At 33.1% G+C, this 18424-nt stretch overlaps 1 protein-coding gene across 2 annotated transcripts in view; it reads right to left on the bottom strand.

The window, feature by feature from the left end:
* CERS3 (ceramide synthase 3) overlaps positions 1-13021 on the bottom strand; it is a 93344-nt gene extending 80323 nt beyond the window's left edge. The window contains exons 1-2 of one of the 2 annotated variants that reach the window (XM_074295029.1): positions 12884-13003; positions 12049-12110 (exon numbers count right to left, since the gene is read on the bottom strand). The gene's annotated coding sequence lies outside the window, so the exon portion shown is untranslated. Of the gene's footprint in view, positions 1-12048; positions 12111-12883 lie in introns of both variants that reach the window. The other variant, XM_074295028.1, reaches the window with a different exon arrangement.
* Positions 13022-18424: the final 5403 nt, after the last annotated feature.

Below are 18424 nucleotides of genomic sequence, written 5' to 3'. Positions count from 1 at the left end.
AAAAAAAAAAGATAAATGCTGATGAAGCATTTGGTGTCTGGATGTGGCTAGTCATTACAGTCTTGCCTAAGTTTCATTCAAACATTTATTATCTATTTTTATATTCCAGATATTGTGCTAAGCACACATCATTGCCTGATGAGTCTCTTTCCAGAGAAGTGTTTCTTTTTTATTTTTTAAAAAGAAAACGTACCCAATAATCCCTTATCCAGACTGCCATTCAAAATAACCTTTTCCAAAAATAAGTACTGATCAATGAATTTTAGTTCCTAGAAGAGCAAAACGCAAAATTACTATCCATTGTATTTGCTTAAAATGTCCCATGCAGAGATGCTTCTTTAAACAAGTTATTTCTTAGACTGTCTCCAAGCCTGCTCATCATGGCAGTTAACCACGTGCTGCCTTCGTTTAGCACTGATTCCAACCACTTTTCTAGTATTGGAATTCTGTAATTGTACCAACAGAGACTCTGCCTTGTCTAATACTCAGCTCTATCAAGTTTTGATGGCTAAAACTAATCGAGCAATTGCAAGATTAATATGAAAACCAGATTTAGTTACAAAATCATATTTCCTATTAAACCACCCAAAATTCCTTCACCATCCAAAAAGACAAAATCCCAGTGGCAATGGAGATATTTAAAGTTAGAACACTCAAATTAAAAAAGTTCTAAATCTGAAAAAAAAAAAAAAATTGAATCAACATATAAGCTGTCAATTTTTTTCTTGCAATAAATCTGAATCTTATTCCTAAAAAAAAAAAAAAAAAAAGTTATTTTTACAATGGAAGAAACTAAATTTCCTTGTGATAGCAACTTCTAGGCCTAAATTAAGTCATTTATTTTATGATGACCCAAACACTTATGGATCAAAAGATGCCAAAAGAAAGTTTGCTAAAAATAATATACCATTTTAGAAGTGGTAGAAAACAAAAGTTAACTTAGTCCAATGCCCTAATTCTACAGAGCATGTAAATAAGGCACAAAGGAAGTTATTTATTCAAGTTTATCTAACTACTTAGTGACAGAATTAGAATTGGAATCTAGGTCTCTTGATTCAGGATTCTTTCTATCACATAGGCTACTTTCTGTTTACCATCACATATTAAATTGAAATTATTTTCCTTTATTCTTAGGAACATCAAGCCATACTAGTATTTTTGTAGGTCTAAACATCTGTGATTTCACTGAGATGAATTGCAGCTCCCCTACACATTAGTAAATTATCTCCATAAATTATTATGGCTAATTTTCTGGCGAGGGGCTTTTCCAAACTTTGATAAACATTTGTTCTAACAAGAAGTTCATATTTATGGTCTTTCTATTAATCAACCAACAAATATTTATTTAGCACCTACTATATTGCAGGTATAGTACTAGATTCTTAGTAGACAAATACAAAAAAAAATATGAAATAATCCCTACATGTCCAAGAGCTTGTTCTCTTCTCATAAGTCTCAGGAAATAAGGTTTACTTCTATTAGACCATGCCATAAAAAGGTAAATTTTTCAGAGATACTCTTACACAGTCAAAAATCATTGCAGACATGACAAAAATGTGTTAGAGCAATCTTTCCACCTACAGAAAATTCTTATGTCCCCCCTGTTTTACACATACAAATAGCAATAAGAATACTTTAAACATTAATGTTAATAGCAGGGGAGAAAAGAGTGTGTTAGCTAATAGATAGAAAAAAAAAACTGAAATAGATGTCTACTTTTAGATAATGGTTGTCATCAAAATGAAATGCTAAATAAATAAAACCAAAGGTTCTGAACTTAACTAAAATGAGATACTTCTTTCTGAACCCTCAGCTTTCTTTCCTTTCATAGGGGGAAATGGGCTAGGTGGCACACTGAATTGAGTATCAGGCATAGAATAAGGAAGAACTATCTTTCTGAGTTGAAATTTGGCCTGTGAGTACTTACTATTTGTGTAACCTTTGGCAAGTCAACTGGCCCTGTTTGCCTCAGTTTCTTCATCAGTAAATGGCAAACTACTCCAGTGTCTTTGCTAAGAAAACCCCAAATGGAGTCACTAAAAGGTGAATGAAATGAAACAATTGAACAACGAAAGCGTTGAATCTATCTGACCTCAGTTCAAGTCACAATATTAAATTATTGACAGAGACTGAAAAGATAAAGGCTCAAGACCAGAAAAATGAAATAAGATACTGAGAAAGTTTCATTTATGTAGAAGAACTGGTTAAGTGTTGACTACTTGTAGAAAAACAGGTTTAACTGATGCCGAAGATGAGAAACAAGGCTTGATAATCAAGGACTCTATAGAGGAATATTAAATCCAAGCTTTTAAAAAAAGGAAGTCAAAAATGATTAAGTGAAATTTATGGTAAAGTTTCAAAATATATGGATTAGTCCTAACACTATTTTACAGCTAAAAGAAATTTCTCCAATAAAAATCCAAGACTTTTTTGGGGGGAAGGGAGAACAGAGGGAAGCTCCCAAGTATAAAACCATCTCTGATTATCTAGCCAATAGTGTTGTAATGTTAGGAAATTCTGACCCAATTAGCATCATCAACAATTTTCTTTATGATGAATATTAACATTATAATAATCTTAACTGGGACTTTGCAATCACTTCTCTCTTAGTGAGTCATATATCTTGCTTCACAAATCACCCTGTTATTATCATTTTTTTTCAGACACTAGTGGTCTTGGCACTGTCCCAGATATCAATCACTAGCATTGTCATTGAATGTACAATTTCAGGCAAGCCATTTATTCAATTTATTAGTTTTCTCTGTAAAATAAAGATAAAGGGGATTTGTATCTGATTTGTGAAGTGCTTTTAAACAAATGAAAGAGGTTATATGTATTTTAGAAACTACAACTATAAGACACATAAATAAATAAGGTGGAAGTAAATGGTGAGTTAAATATAATACTTTCAGTCCACATAATTAAGTAAAATACTGGTAGCATACTGGCACCTCACTATAAAACTATTAAATATGAAATGGCATTCAATAGAAGGCATATCAGCCTCTTTAACTATTAAGTTTTTTTCTGAGGGGAAAAAAGAAAGTTTATATTAAAAAACAAGTGCTTTAGTTTCTTCACTGGAAAAAGGGGATACCAGTTTCACAATATTTTTATTAGAAAATAACTTTCTCAGGCAATGATGCACTGGATAGAGCACCAGCCCTGAAGTCAGGAGGATCTGAGTTCAAATGTGACCTCAGACACTTAATACTTCCTGGCTTTGTGATCCTGGGAAAGTCACTTAACCCCAATTGCCTCAGCAAAAAAAAAGAAAAGAAAATAACTGTGTAAACTTAAGACATCAAATAAATGTTACAATGATTATTATTTTAACACCAGTATTTCACATATGTTATAAGGGAGGTTGCAAAAACTGACAGAGTTGGTCCTAGGAAAGATAAATGATTTCATTTAGAATAGCGTAATGAAAAATAATACTGAGTATGGAGGTAGAAGACAAGGGTCCTGATGCTTACTTGTTCAATGACCCTGAGTAAGTTAGTTATTCTTCTCTGAATGTTAGTTATCTATAAAGTGGGGAGACAGGGCATAGTAAACAATATGATGTCTCGGGCCCCTTCCCTTAAAGCTGAAAATAACATGAGGCTTGGTTTATTTCAAAATAGAGACCCTAGAGCCTAGCTAAGCATGTACTATTATATATATATATAAGCATATGCTATTAATAATAATTAGTCCTACTCCATTCCCTACAGCAGCAGGGAGGTCAGATAGAGTCTGAGAAGTCTTTGCTAATTCTCCACAGAAAAAGAGCTGGGCCTGCTTTCTTCCTCCCCTAGTTGATCAAGCCATGAATTTGAGGACAGTTATTTTGTGGAAGTTTTCTGAGAAAATAAGTTACTATAACTCCTAAAGGATAACAAGTCAATTTCCTCCTGAAGAGTTCCTTTCATAGGGGGAAATATCTTTGCATTTTGTTAAAAGGAACATTTTTTTGGCTCAACAAGAGCCAAGCAAGGGTGTGAAATCAATTTGGTGTTGTCATTTCAGCAAAAAAACACAAGTGGGAACCACACCTCTTCCAGAAGTGAACTTAACCTATGACTTTCAACAAAGGAAATGGGATTACTAAATCCTTTTGATTAAGGCAAGCCCAACATTTTAATATTTTAAAATATTCATTTAAATAATATGCTAGGCCAGAGTTTCCTGTTGCATATTCTGATTCCCAAAGAAAATGAACCATCTTTATGAAGAGGAAAAATACAATGACAAAAGGCCTAGTAATATGCAGATGGGGATGAGGAACAGTGAGTTTAGAAGCTGGGGGTGGGGGTGGGGAAAGACAAAGATGTGAGAGACATTGTAGAAAGGGAATTCCAACTTGGTTTTCTCTCTAGTCCTTAAAGAAGACGAAAAACCACAAACAATTATTTGTATTTTTTTATCCTTCATCAGTACAATGCTGAAAGGGTTGAAGGGAAGGATTGGGCATCTGTGGTCATATTGTTCTGTTCCCCTCCAAGCAAAATGAATGGCTTATTTTTCTCAGGGTCCAAAAAGCTTCTGGGTCTCCTCCACCTGCTGAAGTCACCCAGCCACTAGCTTTCAGTATTTATTGACAATATATTTGGTACAGTGGAAAGTACAGTGGTTCTTAAATCAGAGAACCTAGATCAAATTTTACCTCTGACATTTATTATCTGGGTTACCAGGGCAAATCCCAGTTTCCTCTGCACTAAAATGAAAGTAGAGATGGTCTCTGGGGTCGCTTCTCACTATGTCTAGAACTATGTGATCTGATGTTATTTCATGTGCTCCTTAAAAAAAAAAACTCATTTTTCTCTCTGATTATCATCTTTTGATTTGCTTAGAGATGCCTACACATGCAAAACTGAAATCAATAATAGAAAGTATTTCCTGGGACATTCCCAAATTGAGCATATTGTCAGTTACCTTTTATAGGAGAAACTTTTATACATATACCAATGAGATTCTAAAATTATATCTCTTGAATTTGATTTGGAAATTGATAGTGGTATGATTTAATCATACACATTCATGTTACATATGATGAAAATGATCACTTACAAATTTGTTGCCAACTTTTAAGGGGCAAATAGGGAAAAAAATGGAGATCATCACATGCATCCAAAGGTACCTTGCTACAAACCATTTGTTGCTGAGATTTTGTCAATGTGATTTCTCCTTCTAATCATGACTTAATGTTCTGATTTTCCCCTAGAATGATGGAGCATTGGTCTCTCTAGAAGAGGTGGAACAAATTAACAATGCAACCTTGGATTCTAAACCCTCTGGGAAGTATTAATTGCATAGTATAGAGTTCTTGAGATCTTTTTGAGTTTCATATGCACACACATGCACACACAACACACATGCACACACACACACAAATATATATATATATAGATATAGATATATATCTATATCTATATCTATATATATATATATTTAGTGAGATTTTCTTTAATGGAATAAAGGAAGTAACTTAAATTTGCTCTATTTCCAGTTGGAGGGAGGAGGGAAAGGGTATACTTTCTTCTCCCTTCCCCCCACCTTTATATTTCTCCAAAAGTACAAGAAAATATAACTGAAAAAGTATCTTATTTAAAGATGAAAATTAAGAGTCTTCAAGACAAGAACATGTTCATATCAATTTTAAGAACAGACTGGGAGAAGGAGGAAGGAAGCAAGGATAAATATGCAAGATATGACAAACATGTAAAATTCTAGGTCCATTTGCCCCATGGCATTATCAATTTAAATTACCACTCATTATCTCCAAGTTTAAAAAAAAGAATGACAGAACAAATTTATAATACTTCAAATCTTGTAATCTCAAAGAAGTTACTTTTAAACTCTCTGAGCCAGTTTTCTCCTTTATAAAAATGAGGGGGAGGAAGAGTATAACTAGATCATCTCTAAGGTTCCCCAAAGCTCTTAATCCTTGTTTTATGAAGTAGTCTTGACCCTAAATATCTCTTTGATGGTATTCAAGTATAATACCGGAAGTATGTGTCTTTTAAACTAAAACTGCTGAATTCTAGATGTATAAAATTTTCCATTTTATTCACTGCAGATTTTTGGAAGATATCAAAAGAAAAATAAAATTACACAATGATAATTACCTTGAATGTATATACAGTGTCTTTCTACCAATTAATTCAAAATACTTTACATATATTATCTTCTCATTTGTTTTTAAACATCACTGAAAGAAAAAAGGGAAAACTATTGTTTAAATATTAATAGATACAATAAAAGAAATAAAATTTTAGAAGTAAATATAAGGGTAATGATCATAATGATAGAGAGGATTTTCTTAGGACTTTCCTAAACTAATGAGATCATAAGTTTGAGTTCTCACCTCCTCCACAATTTTCTCAACCCAAATAATCATAATAAGCAAAAGTAACTTATAGAATAAATAAAGTTTAAGCCTTATCAACAACTTACATCTAATTTATATTCTGAATTACTAAATGTTATTGTATTGTGGCATATTGTAAATCACTGGAAGGATTTTGGGAAGATGGCAGAGTAGAACATAAATTTCAAGTTTCTGGCACAATCTAAGAAGATCCAGACTGTAGGCAGGGCCTAAGAGTGTGAAGTGTAAACACCTCTGGCTAGCTCTGCAGAAATAACAAGTGGGGCCCCTGAAGCTAGCTGAGCTTGCCTGGAGCTTCAACAAGAATCACAGAAACTTCACCCTCCAAGACTGCACATGGAGTCAGGGATCTGAGTGTTGGAAGAATGAGGGAACCCAGGAAAGCCAGGCACAGCTGTGCAATAGGAAAGCATCCCTGGGCTAGAAGGAGCCAGCACAGGGGGAATGCAAAAGTAGGTTCCAGTTCAGAGAGTAAAGCTGAAGTGAAACTAGTTTTACTAGGTAACACAAACATAGAAATTTATTACGGAAATAGGGAAGACCAGGGTTCATCATCAAAGGATACTGAAGTAAAAAAAAAGCTTCTTTTATCCCAAAGAGTAAAGTTAAATATCTCCTTTTCTAGAGAGAATTTATAGACTAAAAAAAAAAAAAAAAAAAAAAATTAAAATAACAATCCAAGAAAAATAAGATAATTATGAAAAAAAGTTAACTAACCAGAAAAAGAGATAGAGTTTAAAGACCAGAATAACTCTGAAAATTAGAACTGGGAAAGGGAAGCCAATGAAGCTATAAGAGACCAAGAAACAACAAAACAGAATATAAAGAATGAAAAAAAATAGAATAGAATGTAAAACATGAGAAAAACAATAGATCTGGAGAACAGATCAAGAAGAGAAAATAGAAGAATGACAAGATTAACTAAAAGCAAGACCAAAACAAAAATCTTGACACGATAATGCAAGAAATAATACAAGAAAATTGTTCTGAAGTGATAGAGCAGGAGGGGAAAGTAGAAATACAAAAAAATTATCAATCATAACCTCAAAGAGTTCCTTTCTGGAAAACACATAGGAATATTATTGCCATATTTTGAAACCTCCACACCAGGATTTAATTTTACAAGAAACAAGAAAAAAACATAATTCCCTTGGAGCTACAATTAGAATTATACATGACTTATCAGCAGCTACAATTAAAGACCAAAGGTTCTGGAATCATATATACTGGCAATCAAAAGAACTAGGCCTGTGTCCAAAAATATCATATTCAGCAAAATTATTTATAATGTTGAATGAAAAAAGATATTCAACGAACTTATAGATCTTCAGGACTTTTTTTCAACCAAAACCAAACTCAATAGAAAATTTAACATATAAAAGACAATACCAAAGACCAATTTCAAGAAACTTAACATGGACAAATTGTTTATGTTTTTTACATAGAAATGTATACTATATGTTTAAGAATGATATCAGATATTGGGTAGTTCAAAAGAAAGATGGGGCAGAATTAAGGTAAAGTAATTATGTTATACAAATGAGGTGCAGATGAAGAATAGACACAAAGGCATTAGATGGGGGAGGAAGGCTTGTAGTTCTGAAACCCTACTTACATTGGAAATGGGTTAAATAGAGTAGATAACACTACATATATACAATGAAGGTTAGAGTATCCTCAAAAATCTATAAAGAAATAAGGGAGGAAGGATTGAGCAGAGGGGAAACCAAAAGGTGGGAGAAGACAATAAAAAAAAATCCATGACTGGGAGGTAAGCTAAGTAATAGCAAGGCAAGTTAAGGAACAGAATTAAAGTAAAGAATTAGCAGGGATAGGAAAGATATGTATATGTGTATAAGTGTGTATGGGTGGCAAGGTGTATGTGTGGGTGTGTGCATTTATCTATGTATGCATAAACATAGCCTGTTTGGGGAAGGTGCGGGGATGAAAGGGAGAAAAAGGAATAAAGTAAAAAATGTGCACAACAGAAAACAAAAAAACAACTCACAAGGAAGGAAAGAAAAGATAGACACTCAGGAATATAATTTGTTCTACTATTATATATCCCTTTCCTGCACTGATAATTTATTGTTATATAGTTTGAATCCTTCCTGATGTTCTGCTGGACACATGACAATGTTCTGTTTTGTTTTGTTTTATATTGTATTGTCTTTTTCTGTTTCCCTTTTTTTCATAAAATAAATACATTTAAAATATTGTAAATCAATCTTGGAAACAGTACACTAAAGACAAGGATATACTATTATATAGAAATTATCTACTAATATCTTGATATCTTACAATAATCCTAGTTATTACAAAGATGTCATGAAATGTAAGCCAAAAAGACTGTTTTGTGTGGCATCTTAGATTTTTTTTTTATTTCAATAAAAATGACTAATGGCTAAGTAAGAGATGAATTTTATTGATTGTTTTATTCTCTGTAATTATCAATCAATAAACTAATAATTATGGGCTAGCATTTTGATTCAATGAGAAGAGAAAGTATATAAGGTCCTATCCAAGAAGGAAATAAAGGAAGTAGAGAAGAGATGAATTTTAGAAAGAATGATTATAACTAATGATAACTAAACATTCAGTTTCAAATGCTGTAACATTGATAAATTAAGCCAAGGAAAATTTGACTTAAAATATAAGCTCCTCAGTTTTTGCCCTTTTAATTTTTTTTTTCATCCCCATTGCCTAATGTAGTGTCTGATACTAAGGATGCACTTAAATAAATACTTGTTGATTAACTAGAGATGGAACATTTAGGTTCAAGATAAGAGTCTTAGATCTCCAGTCTTCAAGGCAAATCCCTCAGATAATAAATTGTACATCAGTGCTGATCCAGTGCATTGGCAAAGAGAGATTCCTATACCAGAGAAATCTCAGGTCAAAACCAATCAATCAATCAATCAATTAATAAAAATGAACTAATATTTATCTTTGAGTAGAGTGTCCTTATATTTTTATATAACTTTGAATATATGTTTAACTTCTGTAAATTTTACAAGTTTTTGTCAGTACTAAATATCATGATGGAATTTGGTGGTTCTGATACCTCGATTTGTGGATTTATTTATTTCTGCTGAATAAATCAATGGAAAATAAAATAGAAACTTTTCATAATAAAAAAGATACTGTAAAACATAACTCTAACTATGGGCAGTGCCTCTAGATTATTGGATTTAGAAACCAAACCCTACTAATCTCTAGATCCTGGGACAAATGCCTTCTTCAAACTTTTGTTTAGTGCTTAGGCCTATAAGCTTAATGAGAAGAAAAGGTTGGATTAAAGTTCAAGCATTTTACTCTAACTGAAAATTTGCATAGCATATGGCAACTCAAGGACTAGGCAATTTCAAATTAAAGGCCAAAAAACTTTAGAAAACAAGTTTTTCTCCAGTTCCACTATAGTCAAGGACTCTTCTCAAACAAAAGTCTTCCTTTTGCTGCCTGACTTCCCAGACTTTAAAGTTTATTTGTTTCAATAATAAATTTTGAAAATAATTTAATTATTTTAGAAACATCATGGTGTTGAAAGCCATTAGTCACACAACATATGTCCACTATCACTGCAAAGCTCTGTTGAAAATTTGGGCTTGATATACAACTGGTTTTAGACTTTTGAATCCTTTTTTTCATTTCTTCTCTACTCTAACCAAAAAAAATGTTTTAAGAGATTTTAAATGTAAATTCTATTTTAATTAGGTCTCAGGTTTTATTATGTGCCTATACCCTAAACAACATTGATGAAGACATGATTTTAAGGGAAAATACAATGTATAAAGTAATATACAATTTAAGGGAATATACAATGTATAAAGTAATGAGGCTGGTTCTCATCTCTGGCATGTAACAATCAATCTCCTTGCTTTATAGTGAAAGACCCAGTATTGACAACTGTCCATCTTTCTAAAGTCTTAAACACAAAAATATTTTCAGTTATTCCTGAGCTCCAGAGCCAAAGAATACATAAATAGATGAACTTAAAAAACAAAAAATTCCTATTCTGTAGAACTAATAGAGTACTAATGTACATATATTGGAGGGGAGTAGAGGAAAAGAAAATAAACAGAATTCCCTTTAAGTCCAGTGTGAAGAGTCCCTCTGTTTCTTCTCTTATCTGCAATGCTATAAGATTCAGAGTTTGGAATCATTCACAGAAGTACACTAACCATGAGCCTTCATTGGCCAACCAACCTGGCTAGACTTTCAGCTAAAGACTAGGAAAAACTTTTCTTCCAAAATCATCTTTACACCAAGAAACATTACTTGAATGTCTAATCATGTGATTGGACTCCTAAACCCAGGTCTGGGATGTTAGGGTAATTCCAAAGCCTATTCCAAAGATGTTACCTTAGAACCTTGTTGGCAAATTCCCCACAAGTATGAGAGTAGCCTACATTCATATACATTTTAAGGTTTAAAGAGTGTGTTTCTCATAACTATACCAAAAAATTACTCCAATTTTACAATTGAGGAAACTAAGATTCAGTAATGTTAAGGTTACTAGGATCACAAAAGTAAAAACTAACAGAGCCTGTCCTCAAACAGATTTTTCTTTATTGCAAGTTCAAGACGGTGGTCCCTGACTTAAAAGCTTAGTATAAAGTATAGAGAGCTAGTGTCAGTCAGAAATACCTGGGTTCAAGATCTGTCTGTGACATTCGACTGTATGATCCTAAGGTAAGTTTCTCAACCCCTGAGCATCCCAGACAACTGACTTATTATTTTAATATTAATATGATTAATATTATATTAATAACCACAACCATATCTAGATTTCACATTATAAAGTTTGCAAAGAACTTAAATCATCTCATATCAATGTCACAGAAACTGTGATATATATTTATACACATATGTATATAATAGGTATTATCTTCATTTCATAAATGAAGAAACTGAGGTTTAGAAAGTTTAACTGATTTACTTGCTCATGATCACACAGATAATAGATATCAGAGAGGGAAAACCTGCATGTTTCTGATTCTCAATCTTGACTTCAACATTCTATCCATGTTGTCTCAGTATGTGCTGCTCCCACTGCAACTCCCTATACCCCAAAGCAATTGCTTAGCAAAATATATGTCCTAGAATTTCATAATACTTTTTTGTTTCTGTCATTTTCAATTGATTCTGATTCTTTGTACACCATTAAGGATTTCTTGGCAAAGATACTGGAGTGCTTTGCCATTTCCTTCTCCAGATTATTTTACATATGAGTAAGTGAGGTAAATAAAATTAAATGACTTGCCCAGTAAATATGAGGCCAGATTCTGAAGCCAGATTTGAATTAGGAATATGAATCTTCCTGTGTTCAGACCAGGAACTCTATCCATTGTGCCACCTACCTGCTCCATTGTACAAGGTGCTAGTAGAAAATATGAGATTAGCACTAGAGAGGAATTCAGATACTAGGCATTTGAACATTGTTAGATGGGTCCAGAAACTCCTATAAATAAAAAGATATTCAAAAGGGATTAATAGGGTGGGATAGGTATAGGGAAATGCTCTCCAAACAAGGCATATCACAGTCAAAAAAAAATTAAAACATTTTCTACTTGAAAAAAGTAAGAAATGATTTTGTGGTGACAAGAAATAAAGGGGGAAAGTTTTTAATTCCAATGAGTAACATAGTCCCATATACCCTTTGAAGAACTCACCCCTTTAAGGTTCAGTATTTCTACAGATGAAACCCAAATTAGAAGATCTTGTATCTTCTTTCCTAATTGTAAGAAAGTCCATTGAAAATAATGAGTAAAAAGCCCATAATAGTCCTTGTATTGCTCCATATATATGATATTTCTGAAAACAGACATTTCCCACAGAAGATCCTTGTATTCAATAGTTGCTAGAAATGGGGGGAAAGTTTTATTATTTCTGTTAAGACCACAAGATGGATAGTTTGGTGAAATTGATAACCAATAAAATTTTTCTATGCATGACATCATATGTTCTATTCCTTAAGGCAGAATCAGTTTTCCCTCTCAGTAATCAGAAATACCTGTTATTTTAATTTGATTTAAGTATTTAAAATATTTCTGCAAATCAGAGCTGGAAAGGACTTAAATCCTTCCAGCTCTGATTTGCAGAAATATTTTAAATACTTAAAATAATCTCATATTTTTAAAATATTTCTTGAATTAAAGATTTCTTAATAAATAAGTTTCTTGTAAATAGTTTGTTCAACATTATATTATACTAACCAAAGGATCATTTTGGTGCCCTAAGACATAAGGAAGATGGGGAAGCAGTTTAGAAGCAAATGTTTTGACTCAATATTGTTATAATGTAATAATTCTTTTAATGTAAACTTAGTGAATATTATATATTTATATTCAATTCTTCCTTTCTAAATCTCTCCCAACATTGGGCTAAAAGGTATGACTGAAGATATTAAAATTTCAGTCATTACTCTCAAGACAAAACAATCAGATCTAGTGAGATTTAAATGTTCTCTTTATTGCTTAAATGGCAACATATAAAAGAAGTTCCTACCTTTCTGAAACTTCAGTCCACAATGATGCTCCTCACTAGCAAAAAGCCGTCAGAGATATGGATTTTCAGCATTCATGCCAGCTTCATTCTCAACAGAGATCAACACACCTCATCTCTGAGCTTTGAAATTCTTTGGGGACGCACCCTCTAAAGTTGCAAGTCAAGATTTCTGACTGAGAGCAATTAGTGACGTGATGAAAAGTGACTGGGTGAAGTTTTGAGTTCTCACAGATAATCACTTCCTGTTTCACCAATGTGAAAAGAGAAATTGAAGTTCTGACCCCAAATTTTAAAATACATTAAGTACCCTAGATTTTGTAGCATTTTTTGTACTCATAATCATTAGTCAGCAGCTGAACAGGATGGGTTGGTTGCAATAAAAATGAAAAAAGGAAAGAGAAAAACCTGAAATACAGTCCACAACTGCATTGTATGAGCTGGTTTGACAACTATATAGCATTGTGTGTACTTCTGGGAGTGTACAGAAAACTCATAGCTTATTGAAAAATACCATCACAACAGTTATTGAAATATAAGCTAAATAGCATAAAGAATAAAATATAAAATTTGCTCCCTCTAATGAGACTTATTTCCATGAAATTTATTTAAATTCTTTTAAGTTAATAAAGCAAATGAAAAAGTCTTTAATTTTACGTTCTTATTACAATGAAATATATAATCCACTTTGCTTTTTATTTTTTAAGGTTCAAAGTAGAACCACCAAGCAAATGGTAAGATTTGAAAAAAAAAAAAAAAAAAAAAAGACCTAATGATAACAAAAACAGTGCTTGGCACATAATAAACATTTAAAGAATATTTTTTATTTCATTAATTCATCCATTTTTGTTTTGGATATTTCAAATTTACAGGCTAGGAGAAAGGATATATAAATATAAGAGCATTTATTTTGGATGGACCACCTCTTTGTACCCATTTTTCTTTTTTCATGTCTGAAGATGAAATGCAACCAGAGGTTCAGAATATTTTAAAGGTGCTGAAAAACCCTCAGCAAGTTGATTCATGTTTCTTGGTTAATGTTTTACGCCCACATTGGCAAGCTTGATTCATAGTCTTCTCATTGGGCTGTACTTGTCTCCTTAAACATCTCTTTACTTTTAATTTGCTCTAATAGTGGGCCTATGAACCTGTCTAAAGACAAAGAATAGAAAGTGCCAGTTTTAGATGCTTAAATAAGAAACAGCATCTTCTCAGATTTCACTAATAAATTTGGTTTAAAGAAGAAAAATTGGTAAAGGCTTAACCACTGCCTCATCAAGGGAAATTCTAGCATTTAGAATCAAAATGATAGGTATTTATAATTCTTTTCCAGTATATTTTGCAAAGTATATTTTATAATAAGATTTTTAATCTCTCTTAAGGGAGCTTCTTATAATCATAAAAGTTCCAACAGATTATAATTTTCATGATAGGAGTTTTAAGTATGTGATTTTCCTACAAAATAGAAGTTATTATTCTTTTCATTTCATTCTGGGGCTTGGATCACAAAGGGACAAAGATGACTAGGAAAAAGCCAAAAGCAGATACCTAGAAGAGTAGAAGGAATTTAGTAGATCTAGACAAACAAATGTTCAAGTTCAAAGATAAATAAGGAAAGGAGAAGTTGGAAAGCAGGTTAATGTTGGCAAAGTTGGCAAGGTTGGGAGACACATCAGCAGGGATCAGGATTGGGCAAAGAAATCAGAATCTAGACCAAGAGCCTAGGGAACAGGCAAAGAGTACCAAGAAAAGGTCAGAGCTTGATGCTGAAGTGAATACTTGAGGGGGAGTCAAAGAATCCTACGTATTTTCTGCCTAGGCCCAGGCATCATCTTCAAGCATAGGTGGGTTTAAGTTTGAAGGCAGTGATTAGCAACTAGAACTAACTAATGTAGGAAAATAAGAGGGTTAGAAGCAAAACATATTCCATGTTTTAAAAAGACATCAGAAAACAAAAAGTCCACTTGCAAAAAACAAAGGCTACTTTCTTAAGAAGAAATTCTGACTTGAAAGGAATCTTTGTCTTTCCACATATATTAGCGTAAATCATAAATAAAAAAAAAGAATTATCTTTTAGAATATAGGGGGAAGGTAATTTCTACACACACACACACACACACACACACACACACACACACACACACATACATAATGCAAAATCTACAATAATTAAATTCCAAGGTCACAGACCATTCATAGAAAATAATCAAGATGATGCCTTTCAAGAGACATACTATAGGTAGATTTATAGAATCAATGAGATACCCGTATATACAAGTATGTAATACACACACACATATACATGTCAAGAATGGACTCTTCAGGGAGGACTAACACCTTGGGTATAATGTCCTGTTCATCCATTATCCATTTCATCCATTTTGATGTTCACCTACCACCCATTTCTCACCTGTGACTCTAAAAAAACTAGTATACACAGAAGACACACCCTGGAAAACTGTATTGTTACTGATTACCCCCAACAGGAGGGTGAGTTAGGGTGATCTCTACCCCAAGACTTTCTCTAGTAGAAAGAGTAAACAAAAGCAATTTGCTTTAAAACCATGAAAGCAGAAAGCAGGTGCTATGGAGCATTTAGAGCTTACTACATCCTGGACCATTACCAATCATCCTGTCTTGTCTTGGACTTTAATAATTCTGGAAGAGTGAGTGAGGTTAACAACTTTGCTCAGCTCTGTCTCACTTAAATTCAATTCATACACAGGTTAAGATATCACCCTTTGACATCATTGATTCTCTTTGAAAATAAAGACAAACAATATTTGTAGAATGTGCACTGATATGTATGTATGTACATATGCATGCAGACAAAGAAGGAATTTGTTTAGTTTGACAGTTCATACATCTTACAAGGAAGAAATTGCAAGGTAGAAAATGGAAGGGAAAGAAAATAGGTTTATATTAATTCATAAAACAACTTTAAAAAAAGATTTGGGAGAGTGCTAGAGATGTGGAATGCTGTATGCACTTTCAGATAAGGTGACTAGTCAATTTTTATTTGTTTTGGGTACAAGAGTGGGAGTAATCTGTAAATGTTTATAACATAAATAAAACCTATCAATAAAACTTTTTTTGAAATTACTCACAAGCTCACTTTAATAAATTAGCCACCTACCATATTCAAGGAATTACATTAGTAAATAGGAATATAAAATTATTCATCTACTAACATAATTTCTGCCCCCACAAAAGTTTATAGATGGGAAAACTCAGGGAGAGAGATGTTGTAATTTGCTCAATATCACATGGGTAGTATGTAGTAGAAACTAAATTTTAACTTGGATCCTATGACTCAATGCAGTGGTCTTTCCATTATATGAGATTTAGTCTACATATCATGGTCTTGTGTCTTGTGTTATCTGGACTCAGTGTCTGGGAAGTTTTTTGGTTTTTTGCTTGGTACAATGGAACACATGACATAAGCTGAGGTTCCAAGGAAGTTTATTTAATTTCTCTTGTGCATGTTCACTTTTTTCTCATTTTAAAAAATTCTAAACCACACACACACACACACATATATAACACACATACACAAACATTTTCACATACAGTGTGGAACAGAAGAATAAGATTGTGCATGAAATTGTAAAGGATCTAGATAGCATAATGTGCAGTGATGTCAGGATGGTAGTAGATGAGAGAGAGTAAATGTGTGTGGGGAGGGAGAGGCAGTTATTGAAACAAATCAATTATTGCCTAGGTTAGGAAGTTTTCCTTTGATAATTCCAGCTCTACTTTGATTCTGGAGTGGTTCACTACACTAAGGGGATTCAAATAGTTGACCTCAAGTCCGCTAATGTACAATATGTCTGAAGTCTAAAGACCAGCCTAGCTAAATCCTGAAAGCCTCTTCTTCATGGTTCACAAGGTGATGAGTTTCCCAATTGTCACAATTCTCATAAACCATCATTCTGTAGAGAAGTTATGATGTGTGTTTGTGCGACCATGGTCACACTAACAAAATCCTTTCATTGTTTAATATTTAATAGGATATTGACATGCTTTTAAAACTTATCTCAGGTTGCTTCAGTTGTGTATAGTTTGTTTTCTAACTAAAGTATAGCCTTTGAGAAGTCAAAAACTACATATATTATTTCTCAAAGTCCTATGAAATAGTATTTAATTCTATTCTTTAAGCTTACATGGTAGGTGTTCATTAAATACTTCTGGCAAAGTATTTTTAGAAATGAAACATTGTGAGTTATACAACAGAGCCATAGCAATGCTGCCAAAAGCAATCAGCATTTGCTAAGCTCCTACTATGTGCCAGGCACTGTCCTGGCATATGTATTTATAAAAATTTACAAAAGCACATATAAACCTTCCACACAATAGGTACCAGTCAACAAGCATTACTGAGTGCTTGCTATGTGCCAGAACTCACTGTGCTTAGCCTTGCAAATAGGAATAAAACAGAAATAAACAACTCTTGTCCTCAAGGAATTTACATTCTAATAGGAAAATACATACAACACATAAAAGAAAACTGAAAATTGGATGTGGGAGTTTGAGAGATAAAGATATCCAGCACTAAGAATTGGCAAAGAAAGTACTGGGAAGATGAGTCAGCAGTGCATCCTGGGGATAAATGAACACATGGCTGTTCTGGGCGCCTTTCTTAAAGTGGAGGTCCTGGATGGAAGCAACCAATCAGAGCAGCAGGCCTCGGGAGTGGGGGAAGGGAGGCTGAAGGTATTTCCAATGAGAGTAGTTTCCAGGAAGAATAGTCTTTTATTGTCTAGATAGAGAGAGTCCTGTGAAGAAGAGTCAGCAGGACAACCTGAAGAAAGGTAAAGTGCTTTGAGGTTTGCAAAGTGCTTAACAATTATCACCTCATTTTTATCCACACAACTACTCTACGAAATAGATACTATTATTATCCTCATTTTTCAAAAGTGGAAATTAAGGACAACAGAAGCTATGTAGAAATACACATAAAAAACACAATACACACAATTACAATGCATTTCAGCAAAAGATAAATTATTTTGGGGCACTATGGTATAGCTGTTCTACAGCCAGAGAACCTGTTTGAATACTGTAGGATGATGGGCAAGTCTCTTGACCTTTCTAAACATCAGATTTCCTCATCAATAATTATCCAATATTGTAAGTGAGGAAAAGCAAGATAGGATAACTAACATACTGGATGACAAGATCCAAATTTATGTTGATAAACCAGATCACTAAGCTGACTCTAATTAAAGATAAAGAGCTCAATATATGGTGACATAGAGTGAAAAGTTTTCAGGAAAAAAAAAGATCTTGGGGATTGGGATACTATAAATTCAACATGAATTTATAATATAGCAGTATAATATGGCACCCAAAAAAGCTAAAATGATCTTGAATCACTTTGAAAGTTATAGCTTCTAGGAATAGGAAAATGGTAATTCTTCCATAGTGATCATTCATTCAACAATGCATGTATTAATACCTAAATTGTGCCAAACACTCTTAAGGGTACAAAAAAGTGAAAAATTTCTTGCCCTTCAGGAACTCTTACCATTGGCTTAGACCACT

This window comes from Sminthopsis crassicaudata, chromosome 2 (genome assembly GCF_048593235.1).
Source record: "Sminthopsis crassicaudata isolate SCR6 chromosome 2, ASM4859323v1, whole genome shotgun sequence".
NCBI classification, from domain to species: domain Eukaryota; kingdom Metazoa; phylum Chordata; class Mammalia; order Dasyuromorphia; family Dasyuridae; genus Sminthopsis; species Sminthopsis crassicaudata.
The sequence above is the reverse complement of the archived record's forward strand: the minus strand, read 5'-3'. Positions and strand labels throughout refer to the sequence as shown.